Source organism: Schistocerca nitens, chromosome 3 (assembly GCF_023898315.1).
Source record: "Schistocerca nitens isolate TAMUIC-IGC-003100 chromosome 3, iqSchNite1.1, whole genome shotgun sequence".
NCBI classification, from domain to species: Eukaryota; Metazoa; Arthropoda; class Insecta; order Orthoptera; family Acrididae; genus Schistocerca; species Schistocerca nitens.
The window spans coordinates 572,852,839-572,872,616 of NC_064616.1; positions in this window are offsets into that span (position 1 = coordinate 572,852,839).

Genomic DNA, 19,778 nt, shown 5'->3' on the forward strand with positions numbered 1-19,778 from the left:
GCTATTCTGAGCAGCTGGTGGAGAAAAATTCGGTAGCTGACGTCTCTTTGTGTGTAGTCAACAACGATATGTGTGGGGCTCTATTCCCAGTGAGCGCTGAACTCTTCGTCATATTATTTCAGTTCGTCGTGTCATTTAATGTTCATACATATTCTCAACTAGCTGCTCGTGAATAACTTTAATTTTTAATGTCATTTTGTGTTAAATAGTTCAAATGGTTCAAATGGCTCTGAGCACTATGGGACTTAACTTCTAAGGTCATCAGTCCCCTAGAACTTAGAACTACTTAAACCTAACTAACCTAAGGACATCACTCACATCCATGCCCGAGGCAGGATTCGTACCTGCGACCGTAGCGGTCACGCGGTTCCAGACTGAAGCGCCTAGAACCGCACGGCCACACTGGCCGGCCCCCACCATCTGGTATCAATGCATTACCCTATCATCCATTATATATAATCATTTTCATAGTACACTTGATATTATAGATGAGTAGGACACAAGACAGGACATAGATAATGTCCGTTTGACGTCAACAGTGTGTAACATTTTACTTTTTTTGAATAGGACAATGTTCCTCTCCAATAATTTTTAGATTAGTTACAATAAGCTTACGCTGCAAGAGAATTCGCTTGTATTTTTCAATATGTGGTCTGTTGTCGGTTTGAAGGCCTTCCATAACATCGGCAACGTAGTGCAACTCCACCGAGGGCTGTCTGGAGTAGGGTGGAGATAGCAATGTGAAAGTTGCGAGCTGTCGAAGACGATCTTCATACTCCTAATGCGATTAGGACATCGTATACTCTTGACGACGTTTAGCACCTGTGCAGTCAGTCACCCAATTTCAGAATTCATTTTGAGTAATCCTGCTAAATTCCCAAAATATTGTCTTTTTATATTGATGAGTAATATGGATAGTCGTCACGTTCATGTGCCGTCTACAACGCAAATTTAATGTTACTATCCTAGGAACTAACCTGCAATACGTTTTGTATTTCATAATCGGAACTATCTGCATTAACCGTCATCAGCGCAATGTCAGGGAACAGAATGCAGCAGTGCCTTGCTACCTACTTGAGGACCTGCTTGAGTCGTGTTCTAAGGAAAGGGTAGTTGCTGGTTCACATTATATTACACTAGCGAGAAGTACCGACTTTTCCTTTTCTCTGCAAACATCCAGAACTAAATTCAGTAACTAAATGCTAAGAATATATTTGCATTGTGCCAACTCAAAGATCAATAGATATGGATATAGATATAGATACAGATTTTTATATTTAAAGCCATTCTCGTTCTGCGTTGGAATAAACATCATTCATTATTTGCTTGTTCTTGTTACGATTGTTATTGTCATTCTCTCACTCGCAAGAGTTTTCGCATTCCTATTTGGTATCGATGCACATGAAGAGTGGCTATGAAAGAAGGGAATACTGAATGTTACGTCATGCAGAATACACTCATTTACTTCGGCTCCTCGTGATCTACGCTACAGGAGAAGTGAGATACATAAAGTTGACAGTGTGAGGACAGACCTGGTAGCACAACTGTGCAACTACACAGTGTTACCAGATAAAATGGTGCTGCGGAATCGAAAGTGTAGTACGGACTTTGCCACAGTAGCAGACAGCTGGTAATTTAGGACCATGACCGTGGATTACACTTTGGTCAGTGCTGGTTAGAGTGCTGCAACTGTAAATGGAAGGCTTTGTTTGATAGTCTTATGCTGATGCTGTCTGAATAAATTATGCCATTGGATACAAAGCGGTTTAGTTTTGAGACCTAACCCACGAGGGGGGAAGGCACAGTGGTCTGCTTCAGGAATTCCAAGCAATAAAACACAAGAAACAACCCAGGAAGGGAGACATGCATTTGGAATCTGTTCATCGTTACGGGGTCAAACAAGAGGGTAACATTACTGAAACAATGATCGGGCTACTTAGTATATAATAGAGCATACAGCTTTCAAGGAGGAAACGTATGAAGACGCAGACTTCCTCGTTATCAATATGTGCGGCATATCTTTCGTGTTAACGAAAGTAAATTCCCGCTTTACCTCTTCTTACGTGTCAAATGAAATGAATGCCATGAGGAATAGAATATTTGTTGACTGCGTCTCTTCTTGCTTCCATCCTTACCAACATATTTCTTCATTCTCGTGGTAATCATGACATTCTATGTGTATGCTGCAAAAGATTGCAAGTGGACAAATTCGACATCGAGGTGCAAAGCGTTATATTCAATTCGAATAAGCTTCCGGTGTATTTTTACTTCGTTTGTATTTTTAGATGATTATGAACGTTACGGAAAATTATCTCACATGCTTTATGTTGAATGAGAAACATTGAATGATCCGTTTTGCTTTCCCTACGTTGAAATGATATAATGTCGGCGTCAACAGCCTTCTTCCACGCCGGAAGCTGAAACTTGTATCATTATGGATTAATGATAATTGAATGTCTCATATGTATACATAGCCCACAAGGCGACGTCAGAAACCATCAGGGGAGAACGCCGCATAAAGACCAAACGTGCGCGCGCGTCTCCACTCTGAAGAACCGTATCGGAGAATCACGGCAAGCATTTCGCTGAAGAGCTGCCTCGTCAGAGAGCCTAGAAATGGCAGCGTCGTAGCAAGTATTTGTCAACACTCTGATAGTGCATTTACTTCCGGGTGTAGGTCGGCGTTACCTCGCTAAATTCACTTGACATTCGTTTTCCACATCGAAGACTCGTACGATATAATCCACTGCAAGATGACACAATTAGAAAGTATATTTAATTTCTGGACTCCAAGAACGGCGTTCTTCACATAAGTAACACCTGTTTGTGTGTGCATTCCGGAGGACGACGGTGCAATCCCGCGCCCGGCCATCCTGATTTAGGTTTTCAATGATTTCCCTAAATCGCTTCAGGCAAATGCCGGGATGGTTCCTTAGGAAGGGCACGGCCGATTTCCTTCCCCATCCTTCCCTAATCCGAGCTTGTGCTCCGTCTCTAATGACATCGTTGTCGACGGGACGTTAAAACAGTAATCTCCACCTCCTCTGTTCGTGTGTTTAAGGTTGCGTTTTGAGGCTCAGGCAACATCGCAGTGACTATATTCCGCCTCTGGCCGCCAGTGTGTCGTTAGCTCAGAGGTTCCCTTGTGCGTTGCAGTGCTTGTACTATAAGACATAGCAGTTCGAATCACGGTAGAAGCCGCTGACTACAACCTTTTATTTTCCATTTTAATCAATGGAGTTGCAAACTGCTAGTAAAAATTTCTTATGCGAAATCTGAAGAATGCCTTTAAACATCAATCTTCGTCCGATTTCGACTTAGTAAATTAAGTTAATATCATGGATTTCTGCTTTGCAAATTCCAAGGTGCTTCACTGTAAAATAGACCCTGAAAAGATTCAAACCGACTGTCAACGATATAAATTTGAGCTTTGTTCGTCATATAGGTCTAACATGTCAGAAGGTTGTTTATGAAGTGCACATGTTCATTAATGTAGTTCCCTTCTTCTAAATTTTTGCAATAGCATTTAACTGTAGACGTTTTCTAACACCGGCGTTAGCAATTCCTTTCCATTCTCTGAAACCTTCAAAACGACAAATTTTTCTGGTTTAAATCTGATGACCTTAACTATCACTTCCGATCAACAATAAATACTTCATGAACCCATACATGGAACTCCAAATGTGCAGTGTTCCTGCACTGCTACAGAGCATGCATTGCAAGGTATTCACACAGTTTATCGCATAGACTTACCATAAGGAATGAAACAAGAACTGTAATACACTTTACACCACAGACGCTCACTCTGGCTTGACGAAAACATCCAAACATTGACCAAAAGTTGCACAAATAATTGAGTTTGAAAGGAAAAGAAACGAGGTATGAAGCATTTATAAATTCATCGAATGTAGTGAGGTGGTTTAATTTCGTCCCAGTCTATAAAATTAATTTCGGGCCATACTCAGCTCTTGCCGATTAATGTAATATAATACCCGCCTACTAATCAGGGCGTCTGTCTCCGTTGCTTTTGAGCGTGAATGGAAATTGTAGAAATTTTCTGTGGAGCAACATTTAATAATAAAGCGTTTTAAATCATCAAAAGCGATGAGCGGTAGCAGGCGCTTTCGATAAAGAACGGGGGAGTGCAGCGCCGCTGCTGTCGCCACGGCCGCTGCCAGTAGCCAGCAAATGGATCCCGGAGCTTTGCCGCATACGGCGTCCAGAGGAGGACAGTCTGCAGGAAATCTGCCGCAAAATCGTTACTGGATAAAATTTTGATATCGGTTTGTCACAAAGCGAAATAGATTGAATCTGCGCTACCATTACATTCACGTCTTCAGCATTCAGACAGAAGAGGCTATAAAAATATTTTATGCCAGCTGCTCTCGATCCACTGACATTAGGAACAGAAACAACGCACGCGACCGCTAGACCACAGGCGTAATCAACCTACAGTTTCTCTATCATGGGACAAGTTTTCCTCCAGGAAGTGCCGCAGTCTACAGTGTTGCCAGATTGTGCAGATAACCGGACTTAGAGAATTAGCGAGTTGGCCAGTTTTTTTGTCCCATGTCGCGATCGGCGCGGACTTAGCCTCTGAAGCGGCCGGCCGCCGGTCGAGTTTTATGTCAAAGAGTGTACATATGTGTGAGGGCATGCTGAAAAATAATGCCTCCAAATTTTTTGTGTGGAAACTCATATAGCTTTTTAAATAAAACAAACCTTATTAACATTCTACATCTTTATTCTTCATGTCTAGATATTTGCATCTCTCTGCCAATAGAGGGCTCCGAATTCTAGTCTGTAACATGATGGTGCATAATGTAACAATGTCAGTGCATGAGAAACAGTGTGCTGTAATCAGGTTTCAAATCCAAAGAGTTCATCCACACTTGGAGCACCCTCTCCTACAGCATGACAATTCCAGACCACACATGAGTACCGTTACATCTGCAACAGTCCAACACCCTGGGCTCACTGTCATCAATCATTCTCCACACTGTCCTGACTTGACCCCATCCAATATTCATCTGTTTCAAAAACTTAAAGAACATCTTCAAGGATTTCACTTTGATAATAATAAAGTGGTGCAAGCAGAAGTGAGGTTGTAGCTCCATCAACAAAGTCAAACATTATATATTTTTTCTCCACATCCGCTAAACCACCAGACAGATTTCAACCAAACTTGGTGCACATATCACATACTGTTTTGAAAGAATCACTGTGTGGGCAAGAATCACCTACCTATTAAATGGGTGGGGGTGAGGACGATAAAGAAATGTAGCTCATGGTGTGTGAATACCTAGACTTTATTTATCCGGTATTTGTGAAAGAGTACTTAGTGGCTTGCAACAAACTTTATGCATAACTTCAAACCGTTACAAAATTTTTTCTTCCTGACAACCTCCGCAAAATGATGAAAGGAAAAAAGTTTTCACTTATTATATTTTCGCTGCACATGCAGTAAAGCTACTACACAAGGCATGACGTATCTGCAATACATTTTGCAGTATTCACATACGCCACTGAGTTTACTTGTAAAAATATATCATTGTACAACACGTAGTTTAGGAAATATGATGTCACAAGCATTTAGATGTGTGAAAAACATCTGCATCATGCATGCTTTTAAATTTGTTGCTTCTTTGTTACTAACTCTATTCATAACACATTTTGCAGACAGTATCCACATAGACCACTGAATATACCTACAAAATTATATCATTGTATGAGACATAGATCAGGAGATATGACTTCATAAACATTGAGATGTGCGAAAACGAAGGTGCAGGACGAAATTCGCTAGGTATAGGCTACAGGTGACTATGTGCAAAAATGTGTGTTAAATACACTCCTGGAAATTGAAATAAGAACACCGTGAATTCATTGTCCCAGGAAGGGGAAACTTTATTGACACATTCCTTGGGTCAGATACATCACATGATCACACTGACAGAACCACAGGCACATAGACACAGGCAACAGAGCATGCACAAGTCGGCACTAGTACAGTGTATATCCACCTTTCGCAGCAATGCAGGCTGCTATTCTCCCATGGAGACGATCGTAGAGATGCTGGATGTAGTCCTGTGGAACGGCTTGCCATGCCATTTCCACCTGGCGCCTCAGTTGGACCAGCGTTCGTGCTGGACGTGCAGACCGCGTGAGACGACGCTTCATCCAGTCCCAAACATGCTCAATGGGGGACAGATCCGGAGATCTTGCTGGCCAGGGTAGTTGACTTACACCTTCTAGAGCACGTTGGGTGGCACGGGATACATGCGGACGTGCATTGTCCTGTTGGAACAGCAAGTTCCCTTGCCGGTCTAGGAATGGTAGAACGATGGGTTCGATGACGGTTTGGATGTACCGTGCACTATTCAGTGTCCCCTCGACGATCACCAGTGGTGTACGGCCAGTGTAGGAGATCGCTCCCCACACCATGATGCCGGATGTTGGCCCTGTGTGCCTCGGTCGTATGCAGTCCTGATTGTGGCGCTCACCTGCACGGCGCCAAACACGCATACGACCATCATTGGCACCAAGGCAGAAGCGATTCTCATCGCTGAAGACGACACGTCTCCATTCGTCCCTCCATTCACGCCTGTCGCGACACCACTGGAGGCGGGCTGCACGATGTTGGGGCGTGAGCGGAAGACGGCCTAACGGTGTGCGGGACCGTAGCCCAGCTTCATGGAGACGGTTGCGAATGGTCCTCGCCGATACCCCAGGAGCAACAGTGTCCCTAATTTGCTGGGAAGTGGCGGTGCGGTCCCCTACGGCACTGCGTAGGATCCTACGGTCTTGGCGTGCATCCGTGCGTCGCTGCGGTCCGGTCCCAGGTCGACGGGCACGTGCACCTTCCGCCGACCACTGGCGACAACATCGATGTACTGTGGAGACCTCACGCCCCACGTGTTGAGCAATTCGGCGGTACGTCCACCCGGCCTCCCGCATGCCCACTATACGCCCTCGCTCAAAGTCCGTCAACTGCACATACGGTTCACGTCCACGCTGTCGCGGCATGCTACCAGTGTTAAAGACTGCGATGGAGCTCCGTATGCCACGGCAAACTGGCTGACACTGACGGCGGCGGTGCACAAATGCTGCGCAGCTAGCGCCATTCGACGGCCAACACCGCGGTTCCTGGTGTGTCCGCTGTGCCGTGCGTGTGATCATTGCTTGTACAGCCCTCTCGCAGTGTCCGGAGCAAGTATGGTGGGTCTGACACACCGGTGTCAATGTGTTCTTTTTTCCATTTCCAGGAGTGTATGTTAAACATATGTGAAGTATAGGTGACATGTGTATGTGGGCAACGGCATGGGTAGAAGTTCCTCCTCAACCCCTTGTTCGATTTCAGGCAAACTTGGTGCACATTCTTCTTACCATGTGAAAGAAATACTTTGAGGACAGGAACCAGGAATCTCCTATTGAGATAGGGGTAATAACGTTGGGAGAGGGGGAAGATGGACAGACAGAGAGTTGGGGGGGGGGGACAAGGAGAGGCACACAGGTAGGGGGAGAAAGAGAGAAACAGAGAGAGGGGGAGGGGGAATCGATAGAAAGGGATGAGGAGGAGATGAACAGAGAGAGAGGAGATGGAAGAGGAGAAGACAGACAAAGACAGGAAGGAGGAGGAGATAGATATAGAGGGAAGGAGGAGGAGATTGATAGAGAATCAAAAGATGAGGAGACGACAGTGAGATTGGGGAGGAGAAAATAGACAGAGAGAGGGGAGGAGGAGATGGACAGGGAGAAGGGGAGAAGGAGATAGACAGGCAGAGGGGGGAGGGAGAGAAGCTCAAAGAGAGGGGGAGGAGGAGATACAGTGGTGAGGAGGAGAGGGGGTGCAAGAGGTCGACTGAGAGTGAGAAGGAGGAAATGGACAGAGGGGTAAGGAGCAGATGGATAGAGGGGGAGGAGCAGATGGACAGGGGGGGGGGGGGAGGAGAGGAGGAAATATGATAGAGGGTTAAGGAGGAGATGTACTAACAGAAGACTGGAATAAATGTGTAAGCGGGCAATGTTCGTTATTCAGGTAGCTGTTTACACAGGGTGCATCAAAAGGACTTTACAGTTTTGGAATGATGTAGAAATTTATTAAGATAACTTACAGAATTGGAATATGTGTCATTTTATAGTGAACATCCTCATGTTTGGTTCACATAGTGCATCAGTATCTTATTCTGCCACCAGGACTGCCAGCGTAGTGCACAGTTAAAACGGCAGCTTTCACCGGTGTGAAGTGTGCTCACTGTGTGTTTTTGCTTCATAAACTCTGCAAAAACTTCACACCAAATACATTAAAGAACCTCCAAGCAAGCCTAAAGTTTACTCTTGACAGCCCCAATGTTAATATGTATTGTGCCTTTAGCAAACTGAAAGTGTATGGCTTTTTTTCTTCATGGAGAAAACTGTCACTGGTACTGCTTATCTGGATAGCGTTGAAAACTTTAATTTCACAGATTTATGAAGATGACCAAGGTGGGATGGTTTACTACCAGCAAAATTGGGCACCACCACCTTGTTTCCTCACAGAAATTTCAAGTTACCTCAATAATCCCTTCCTAGGTTGGTGGACTGGCCGTGAAGGGCCAATCGCATGGCCACCTTGCTCTCGAGACTTGACACCACTGGATTTGTTTCTCTGGTTTTCATTAAAGACTGTGTGTATGTCCCTCACCTACCAAAATATTTAGGTGACATGAAAAATCGAATCTACACTGTTGTACAAGTTACACCTGATTTGCGGCAATGAGTGTGGTAAAAAAATTGATTACTGATGGGATGGTTGTCGCATCACAAATGGTAGTCGCATCAAACCAAAATGACACTTGACACTTTTATGTGAAACTTTATGTTGTTTGCTACAAAATGGCAGATCTACCAATACTATAAGTTATCTCAATAAATTTCTATATAATTCCAAAGTTGTAAAGTCCTTTTTGACTCACCTTATGTATTTTGAACTTTATTCAAAAGTTGACTTATTTGAATTTGCATTGTCTTCATTGAGAAAGTACTCAAAAAAGTGGGTCTCAATTGCCTTCCCTGTCTGTCAGTGCTCAATGAAGAGAAAGAAAATTCACATAAGTCATCTTTTGATGAACATCTCAAAACTGAGAAACACACTCAAAAATGGCTCAAATGGCTCTGAGCACTATGGGACTTAACATCTATGGTCATCAGTCCCCTAGAACTTAGAACTACTTAAACCTATCTAACCTAAGGACATCACACAACACTCAATCATCACGAGGCAGAGAAAATCCCTGACCCCGCCGGGAATCGAACCCGGGCGCGGGAAGCAAGAACGCTACCGCACGACCACGAGCTGCGGACTGAGAAACACACTCTTCCTCCTCCATTTTTATTTTATATGGAAATTCTGCATATAATCGATAAGGGCTACAAAACGAACCTCTTAAAAGAGTTCAAAACTGATAAAAATTCCTATTCAAATTCCAAAGATTTGTGGAACGACCAGCTCGCATTGAAAAATATACACTACTTTGATTGTATGGTATCTCTTATAAAATGATGCACATTAGTCTATTTCATTTACATATCAATGTTAGCAATAGCTTATGTGGAACTATGTGTCATGTTTTTCATGCATTTGGTATATAAATTCCTCTTTATATGCCTTTTTAGGTTAAACGCTGAATGTAGACCTATCAACAATCACTATTGTAGTTGTGAATTATTGTAGTTATGTTGGGAAAGAACCAGAGATCCAAGTGCTAGTAGAAAGCACTGAAGTTCAAATGGTAGGCATAAAATCTCATACTAAATTGTACTGAATGCTTTCTCAGGAAATTATTTCAAATAATTAGTTCAGGAGCCCATTCAAAGCGTAAATGGTTGCAAAAACATACTTGACCTCTTAACAACAAATAATCCCAAGTGAACATGGAGCATCATGATGAATACAGGGATTAGTGACCACAAGGCAATTGTAGCAAGACTGAATACCATAACACCCAGTCCAAACAAAAATAAATACAAAGTATGTTTATTTGCAATAGCAGATAAAAATTCACTTGATGGCTTTCTAAGAGACAGTTTACACTCCTTCTTATCTGACTATATAAGTGTAGACCAGCTGCAGTTTGAATTCAAGAAAGGCTGACAGATGCAGATACTGATAGGCATGTGGTCAGCACACTGCTTTCCCAACCATTGTCTGTTTTCATGACCAGTGCCACCACTCCTCAATCAAATAGGTCCTCAATTGGCCTCACAAGGGCTGAGTGCACCCCACTTGATAACAGCACTTGGCAGACCCAGATGGTGACCCATACAAGTGCTAGCCAAGCCTCACAGTGCTTAACTTCGGTGATCTGACGGAAACCTGTGTTACCACTGTGGCAAGGCCATTGGCAATTGAGAGATACATACCACATAAATTAATAAGAGTGATGCACCGGGGTACACAAAACAGGTCAGAACACTGTTGTAGAAGCAACGAAAAAAACATGCCAAATTTAAAAATCTGCAAAATTCCCAAGATTGGTAATGTTTTACTTAGGATGAACTTCAATGTGAGATGTTTTTAATAATTTCCACAATGAAACTCCGTCTTGCAATCTGGCAGAAAACCCAGAGAGATTTTGGTCATATGTAAAGTACACCAGCAGCAAGATGGACTCAATGCCTTCACTGAGCAATAACAACGGTGATCTCACTGATGACAGTGTCACTAAAGCTGAGTTATTAAACACAGTTTTCCATAACTCCTTCATCAAAGAAGGTGAAGTACATATTCAGAATCTAGGACAACTGCCAACAAGAGTAATGCAGAAGTAGATATCTGTAGTGTGGTAAAGCAGCTTAATTCACTTAATATGGGCAAGGACTCTGGACCAGAATGTATACCAGTCAGGTATCTTTCAGAATATGCTGCTACAGTAGCTCCATACTTAGTAATCTTGTACAACTGCTTGCTTTTCAAAAGCTCCATACCTAAAGACTGGAAAGTTGCACCACTAATACCCAAGAAAACAAGAATGAGTAATCCACTGAATTACAGACCCATATCACTAACATTGATTTTCAATAGGATTTTGGTACATATACTGTGTTCAAACATTGTGAATTATGTAGTAACACTGTTCACGTTACGTCGCACTTCACTTAGTGTCGACCGGGACTGTGTCCTAGGCATGCCCGATGTTAACTGACTGGGCACGGCCCGTGCTGCCGGAGTTGTTGTTGTTCTTGTTGTTACACCGGCAGAGGTCTCATCCGAATTCTCGCGTGCCCTCTGGTGGACGGGACTCTACTTGCGGCAACTTCTGCCCGTGACGCGCCGTGCCAATGTGCGCCTCCCGCGATCTTTCTGGTGGCTACTACACTCCTCCTCCTTCGGGGGGTGAAGCCACTGTGATCCACTGCGTCGGAAGGTGGATCGTCGGGCAGGAGCGATGACCTCCACATCCATTGGATGGCCGGAGTCGAGGGGATCTGCCGACCCTCGAGCCGGAACCTTCGAATACGGCTGGAAGTGACCCACACGAAGAGGCCCCCGTCGTCCCACAACCGGAGCTCGGGACAGAACGGGTGACAAGCTGTCGAACTCCGGATCCTGTTCCACCTCGGGAAGGGCAAGACCCAGTGGCGGGGACGAAGGGGAAGGGACGACCACAGGTGAACTAGCCCCCTGAGAAACCGGGCCTGCTAAGGGGGCCGACTCTCGCTGGGGCATCTCGAATGTTGGCGATGCCGGTGCTGGAGCTACTGGAGGCTGCCAAGGCTGAGAACCATCGCAGTGCGGCAGGGTCACATCGGGGAGAGGAGGTAACGTCCCCTGTGAAACCAATACAAGTGCCGGCAATGGGGAAGCCGGTGTCCGAGAGGTCGGAGGGTGGGTGCCCGAACGTGGACGTAGCTGATTTTGGTGACGACGTACCACCCGATCCCCCGCCTGCAAGGTATAGAGCCGGCGGCCATTTCGGCGCAGGACCACCGCCGGTATCCAACGTGGATTGCGACCAAACCCACGGGCCCAGACCGACATACCCAGTGGAAAGCCAGGTACTCCGTTTTGTGAAGACTGGCGAGGACCAGGCCGGAGGAGGTGCAGCAGAGTCCTAGGTTGACGCCCATGGAGGAGCTCTGCGGGGCTGCGTTTGCCCATTGGTGTGGTCCGGTATGCCATCAAGAAAAACGTCAAGGCTTCCTCTGCAGGAAATTCGTGCACATACTTTTTCATCTGCGTCTTAAATGTGCGCACCATGCGCTCGGCTTCCCCATTCGATTGTGGATGGAAGGGGGGAGAGCAAACGTGCCGAATACCGAAGCGCCTACAAAAATCCTGGAAGGTCTGCGAAATAAACTACGGTCCATTGTCCGAGACCAGGGTGATTGGCAGACCTTCCACAGAAAATATTTTTGCTAGTGCCTGGATTGCAACTTCTGAAGTGGTTGAGGAGCAGCGAACCACATATGGGAATCGGGAATAAGCATCAATGACAATGAGCCAAAAGCCATTGAGAAACGGGCCCGCAAAATCGATGTGAACGCGTTCCCATGCTTGGGTTGCCGGCGGCCAGGAAGAGAACGCTGCCCTGGGAGATGCTTGTTGGCTTGCACACTGGGAACAGGCGGCCACTAAGTGCTCAATTGCTCTGTCAATACCGGGCCAGTACCCATGTCTGCGAGCCAAAGTTTTAGTACGGGAAACACCCCAGTGCCCCGCATGTAATAACGTGAGGACCTCCCTTCGTAAACCTGCAGGAACAACCACGTGAGGAGCTGTATCATCAGTAGCCAGAAGGAGAACTCCTTCCAAGACCGAGAGGCGGTCTCGTAGAAGAAAATAATTACAGAAAGGGTCCGAGGCCCGGCCCGGAGGGCGGGAGGACCACCCCTGCTGAATGAGGCGAACTACTTGCCGGAGAACCGGGTCAGCCGCCGTTTCCCTGGCGACTCGAGAACTAGTGATCGGGAAGCCATCAACTGCTTGGCGGGACACCACATCCAAATGAAAACACATAATCTCCTCTCGATCGAACATAGGATCCGGGCCCACCGGAAGACGGGAAGGAGCGTCGGCGTTGGCATGCTGTCCTGTAGGGCGAAAATGAATGTCATAATGGTACTTAGAGAGGAACAAGGCCCAGCGCTGTAGTCTGTGGGCCGCCCTATCCGGAATCTGAGAGGCGGGGCCAAATAACGATACTAACGGCTTATGGTCAGTGATTAACTGAAACTTCGTGCCATACAAGAAAGGGTGAAACTTGGTAACACCGTAGACAATGGCCAAAGCCTCTTTTTCCACCTGGAAGTAATGGGCCTGCGCGGGACTAAGCGTTTTAGACGCAAACGCCAGTGGTTGCTCGGAACCATCTGCGTTGCGATGGGCCAGGACCGCCCCCACCCCATACTGCGAAGCATCTGTAGCCAGGACCAACGGCTTATGGGGATCAAAAGTAGCCAGACAAGGGGCTGAAGTGAGGAGGTCCTTCAACGAGGTGAACGCTCGCTCGCATGCAGACGACCAATCAAAAGGAACACCCTTGAGCAGAAGGCAGTACAGGGGGTGGGCTATAGTGGAAGCCCTGGGAATGAACCGGTGGTAATAGGCTATCTTGCCTAAAAAAGCTTGTAACTCTTTCAGAGAAGTGGGCCGAGGAAGGTTGACGATACCTTGGACCAAACTTCCTAGTGGCTGGATGCCATGCCGAGATATGGTGTAGCCCACATACTCAATGGACGGTTGGAAGAAGGTTGACTTATGCAGGTTGCAACGCAAGCCCACAGACCTGAATTTGAGAAAGAGGGTGCGAAGGTTGTGCAAGTGTTCCTTCGTGCTGCAGCCTGTGACAATTATGTCATCCAGGTAATTAATACAATGAGGGATTGTCGACGTGACATGCTCAAGATAACGCTGGAATATCGCCGGGGCACTGGATATTCCAAAAGCCAACCGCTGGTATTGGTAAAGGCCAAACGGGGTGTTGACGACCGCCAGCCGTTTGGAGTCCTCATCAAGTGGTATCTGATGATAAGCCTCCGAAAGATCGATTTTCGAAAAATATTGGCCTCCCGCTACGGCGGAGAACAATTCATCAGCACGAGGCAAAGGATAGGTGTCCACCACCAATTGGGAATAAATGGTGGCCTTGAAATCGCCACAAAGACGTAAGTTTCCCGAGGGTTTCTTGACAATAACGAGGGGCGAAGCCCACTCACTGGAAGAAACGGGAAGAACGACCCCTAGGGCTGTCAGCCGGTCTAGCTCTTCCTTTACCTGAGGGCGGAGAGCCAAGGGGATCTGTCTCGCGCGTAGAAAACGCGGGCGAGCCGACGCCTTCAACGTTAAGTGAGCTTCGAAATCGGAAACACGCCCCAGGCCCTCCTCAAAAATATCTGGAAAGTCTGAGATCAAAGATTCCAATGAGTGATAGGGAACGTCTTCGGAGACCAACTGTATGGTGTCAGCTATAGAAAAACCGAAAGCTTGAAAGGCATCCAGGCCAAAAGGTTAGCGGAGCTCGCATCACTGACAACAATAAAAGTAATAGGCCGAGTGACTGATTTGTAAGTCACGTCGGTAGTGAATTGACCCAGTAGGGGAATGAACTGTTTACCATAACCGCGTAGACGTCGGTAAACTGGCGCCAACGGGGGCGATCCAAGGTCGGAATAAGATTGTGCATTCAACAACGAAACTGCCGCGCCCGTATCTACTTGCAGTTGTAACCGGCGCGACCGAACCGACACCTCGATAAAGAGTTTGCGTGCCGATGCGTCGGGAGCCTGGCCCGATGAAACTTCCTGAATGTCAACGTCCATGTCCTCGGTACTTGCTTCCTTCGATTCTTTCGAGGCTGAGCGGCAAAATTTAGCAATGTGACCTTTTTTATTACATTTGCGACAAACGGCCCAACGCCGGGGGCACTCTGGCCGATCATGATGTATATAGCACGACGCACAGGACGGCAACAGGGGCCGGCGGCCGGAATTCTGTTTACGCGCCGTGCGGGAGCGGCCGTAACGGCCGGATTGTACCGCTCGCACGTCGTCCACCCCGGACAGAGTGGACGCGGCCGCGCCGCCCTGAGCCTCCGCGACGTCGCACCACGCTTCCAGCTGTTGACCTGCTGCGTGAGAGACTTCATACGATTGAGCAATGGACAGGACTTCCTCGAAGGAAGGGTCTTCTAACTGCAGGGCCCGTTGCCGGACCTCCCTATCAGGGGCCGAACGAACAATGACGTCGCGTACCATAACGTGGGCATACGACTCTCGCGACTGCTCCATGACAAAATGACACTTGCGACTAAGACCGTGCAGGGTAGCGGCCCACGCCCGGTAAGACTGATGGGGCTGTTTCTTGCATTGATAGAACTCGACCCTAGCCGCCACAACATGCGTGCGGCGGCGATAATATGAAGACAGCAATGAACACAATGCGTCAAAAGACAAGGACGAGGGTTCCTGCAACGGCGCTAGCTGCCGCAAAACTTGATACAGCGAGGGAGATATCCAAGACAAGAAGAGAGCACGACATACCTCCGCATCGGCAACATGAAACGCCTGGAAATGCTGCCGAAGGCGATGTTCATATGCGTCCCAATCCTCCGCCGTCTCGTCATACGGGGGAAAGGGAGGAGGGAACTGCGCCGGAGCAGACGGCTTGGAGAGCAACGCCGGAAGCACTTGTTTCATGGTGGCCATGAGCTCCGTCTGCTGCGCCACCAAAACCCGTACCAAATCCTCCATGCCGTGGAGAAGCTGCGAAATCGGAACAACGACGCAACACACGAAAGAACGACCCTACTCGTCGCCAATTGTGTAGTAACATTGTTCACGTTACGTCGCACTTCACTTAGTGTCGACCGGGACTGTGTCCTAGGCATGCCCGATGTTAACTGACTGGGCACGGCCCGTGCTGCCGGAGTTGTTGTTGTTGTTCTTGTTGTTACGCCGGCAGAGGTCGCGTCCGAATTCTCGCGTGCCCTCTGGTGGACGGGACTCTACTTGCGGCAAATACCGTCCGTGACGCGCCGTGCCAATGTGCGCCTCCCGCGATCTTTCTGGTGGCTACTACAAATTAACTCGAGGAAAATGATCTGTTGGCACACAGTCAGCACGGATTCAGGAAATATCATTCTTGTAAAACACAATGAGCTCTTTATTTTCATGAAGTAACTAGTGCTATTGACACGGAATGGCAAATTGATTGCATATCTTTGGATTTCCAGAAGGCTTTTGACACCATTCCTCACATGCGTCTTCTAATCAAATTGTGTGTCTATAGAGAATCATTCTCAGTTGTGTGATTGGATTAATGATTTCCTGCCAGAAAAGTCACAGTTTGTATTAATTAATAGAAGGTCATCATGTAAAACAGCACTAATATCTGGCATTCCTCAGGGAAGTCTCATAGGCCCTCTGCTGTTCTTGATCTACATAAATAAAATAGGAGAAAATCTGAACAGTCCACTTCGATTGTTTGCAGATGGTGCACTAACTTACCATCTTGTTAAGCCATCAGGTGGTCAAAACAAATTGCAAAATGTTTTAGACAAGATATCTATATGGTGCACAAAATTGCAATTCACTCTAAATAATGGAAAGTGTGAAGTCATCCACTTGAGTACTAACAGAAATTTTGGTTACATGATAAATCACACAAATCTAAAGGCTGTAAATTCTGCTAAATACTTAGGGATTACAATTATTAATAACTTAAACTGAAATGATCACATTGATAATGTCATGGATAAAGCAAACCAAAGACTGTGATTTATTGGCAGAACACTTAGAAAGGGTAGCAGGTTTACTAAACAGACTGCTTGCACCATGCTTGTCCACCCTCTTCTGGAGTATTGCTGTGTGGTGAGGGACCCGCATCAGATGGGACTAATGGAGGACATCAAAAAATTTCAAAGAAGGGCAGCTCATTTTGTATTATCACAAAATAGGGAAGAGAGTGCCTTGGACAAGATACATGAATTCGGGTGGCAATCATTAAAAGAAAAGCATTTTTCGTTGTGGAAGGATCTTCTCAAGAAATTTCAAACACCAACTTTCTCCTCCAATTGCAAAAGCATTTTGTTGACACCCACCTACATAGGGAGAAATTATCATCATGATAAAATAAGAGAAATCAGAGTTTGCAGAGAAAGATTTAAGTGCTCGTATTTCACGCACACCATTTGAGAGTGGAATGGTAGAGAAATAGCTTACAGGTGGTTCAGTGAATCCTCTGTCAGGCACTTCATTGTGAATTGCAGTGTAATCGTGTAGATGTAGAGGTAGATATACTTCTTATAAGTTTTTATATATGTTCCCAGTTGCTGGCACAGTTGATTATGTACATAAATGTGATTCATTTACTGTAAATTATCAGTCTGTGGTTACAATTATCACATGTACATTTACATCTACATATATGTATGCCACAAGCCATCATATGGTGCCTGTTGGTAGGTACTCTGTGCTGTTACCAGTCATTTCATTTCCTGTTCCACTCACAAATACAGCTAGGGAAGAAGAACTGTCTATATGCCTTCATATGAGCCCTAATTTCTTGAAACTTATCTTCATGGTCCTTATGTGCAAAGTATGTTGGTGACAGTAGAATCATTCCACAGTCAGCTTCAAATGTCGATTCTCTAAGTTTTCTCACTAGTGTTTCTCAAAAACAGCAGTGCCTTTCTTCCAGGGATTCCCATTTGAGTTCCCGAAACATCTCCATAGCACTTACATGTTGTTCAAACCTACCAGTAACAAATATAGCAGCTCACCTCTGAATTGCTTCGATGTCTTCCTTCAATTTGGCCTGGTACAGAAGCCAAACACTCGAGCAGTTCTCAAGAGTAGTTTGCACCACGAGCAGTACTCAAGAGTAGTGTCCTATACGTGGTTTCCTTTACAGAAGAACAACTCTTTCCTAAAATTCTCCCACTAAATGGAAGTCATCCATTCACCTTCCCTACCACAGTTCTGATATGCTTTCATATCGCTTTGCGATGTTACACCCAGATATTTAAACAACTTGATTGTGTCAAGCAGGACACTAATAATACAGTAATCGAACATTAAAGGTTTGCTCTTCCTACTCATCCACATTAACTTACATTTATCCACATTTAGAGCTAGCCACCATTCATCACACCCAGTAGAACTTTTGTCTAACTCATCTTGTATCATCTTACAATCACTCAACTTTGACACCTTACCATACACCACAGCATCATCGGCAATGTTTCTCAACATGATACATAATTATGCTTTTGTGGTGAACATACTGACATCTGCTAAACCAATATTAAGTGACAGTTGCAATACACTTATTATACTTTACTTACATGTATGACCAAGTTCTAATTATTTCTGGTATCTCAAATTTTGTAGGTTTCTGAAGATGACAGATTAATCTGTTGAAATTGGTAAAGCAAAATAAACTTTCAAAGTGTGTACTAGATGACTGAATTTTATTCTGAAATTTAAACTGGTAACCTAAAACATTATTACCACTGCCCACCATGAGGATGGATGTCACCAGGTGGCACTGCAATGATGTGATACAGTAAGGAAAGTATATAAGCAGATCAAAGACACAGGGGGAATCATTCTAGTGATAACATGGGCCACAAATGGGGAAATCTACTGACTTAAGCAACTTTGAAAAAGGTGATATTGTTGTTACCCAGAGCCTGTGAATGAGTATCTCGAAAATGGCATAGCTGGTCAAAATGTTCATGTGCTACTGTAGTGAGCATCTATGGAAATTGGTAGAATGACAGCAAAACTAACACTGGGCGATAAGTGGTTGGATATCGACAACTCTTCAGAGAACGTGGGATTTGGAGACTTGCCTGCTCTGTAAAGCAGAATAGGTGGCAATCTGTGGCATCTATGTCTAAAGAGCACAATGCTGGTGTATGCATAAGTGTTTTTGAGTTCATGATACATTGTTGAACACGGGCTCTTCAGCAGATGACCCCTACATGTTTAGATGTTGGCCCAATGACATCATCAATTATGATTGCAGTGGCCACAGGATCATCCAAATTGGATTATGTATCAATGAAAATGTGTCACAGCATTGAATGAATCACATGTTTGCTACACTAGGTCCATGGTCATCTCCACAAGTGTCATCATCCATGCAAACAGTGGTTCAAAATGTGCACCACCCCAATGATGCAATCTTGTGTGAGCAATGTTAAGCTATGGGAGACATTCTGCTGCAGTAGAATGGGACCTGTAGTAGTAATCAAAGACATGCTGACAGATGCCAACCACCTGCTCCCCTTCATGCCTGATGTCTTGCCTGCCAGCAATGTCGTCTTCCAGCAGGATAATTGTCCATGTCTCAAAGCCAGAACCGTGCTACAGTGGTCTGAGAAGCATGATTGTGGACCCACATTCATGTCTCAGCCACGAAATTTGCTTGATGTGAATCCTATGGAACCCATTTGGGTTGCTATTAGGTGCCATCACCGCATACAGAAATCAGCAGCCCACTGTTTAAGGAAATTACATGACTTGTGTGTGGACATCTGGTGTGACATACCTCCACAAACCAACCAACAAACTGTTGAATCCATGATATGCAGAATCAGTGACAACCTATATTCCAAAGATGGACCAACAAATTATTCAGCAGGTAGTCATAGCGTTTTGACTTGTCAGCGTATACTGCAGTTGCCGAGAAAAAACAACTATGAGAAGATCTCTTATTACATGTGGAAGTAAAAACCAAGAACACAAAATGCAGGTAAAAATAATGAAAATATGATATAATTGTAGGTTGAAAA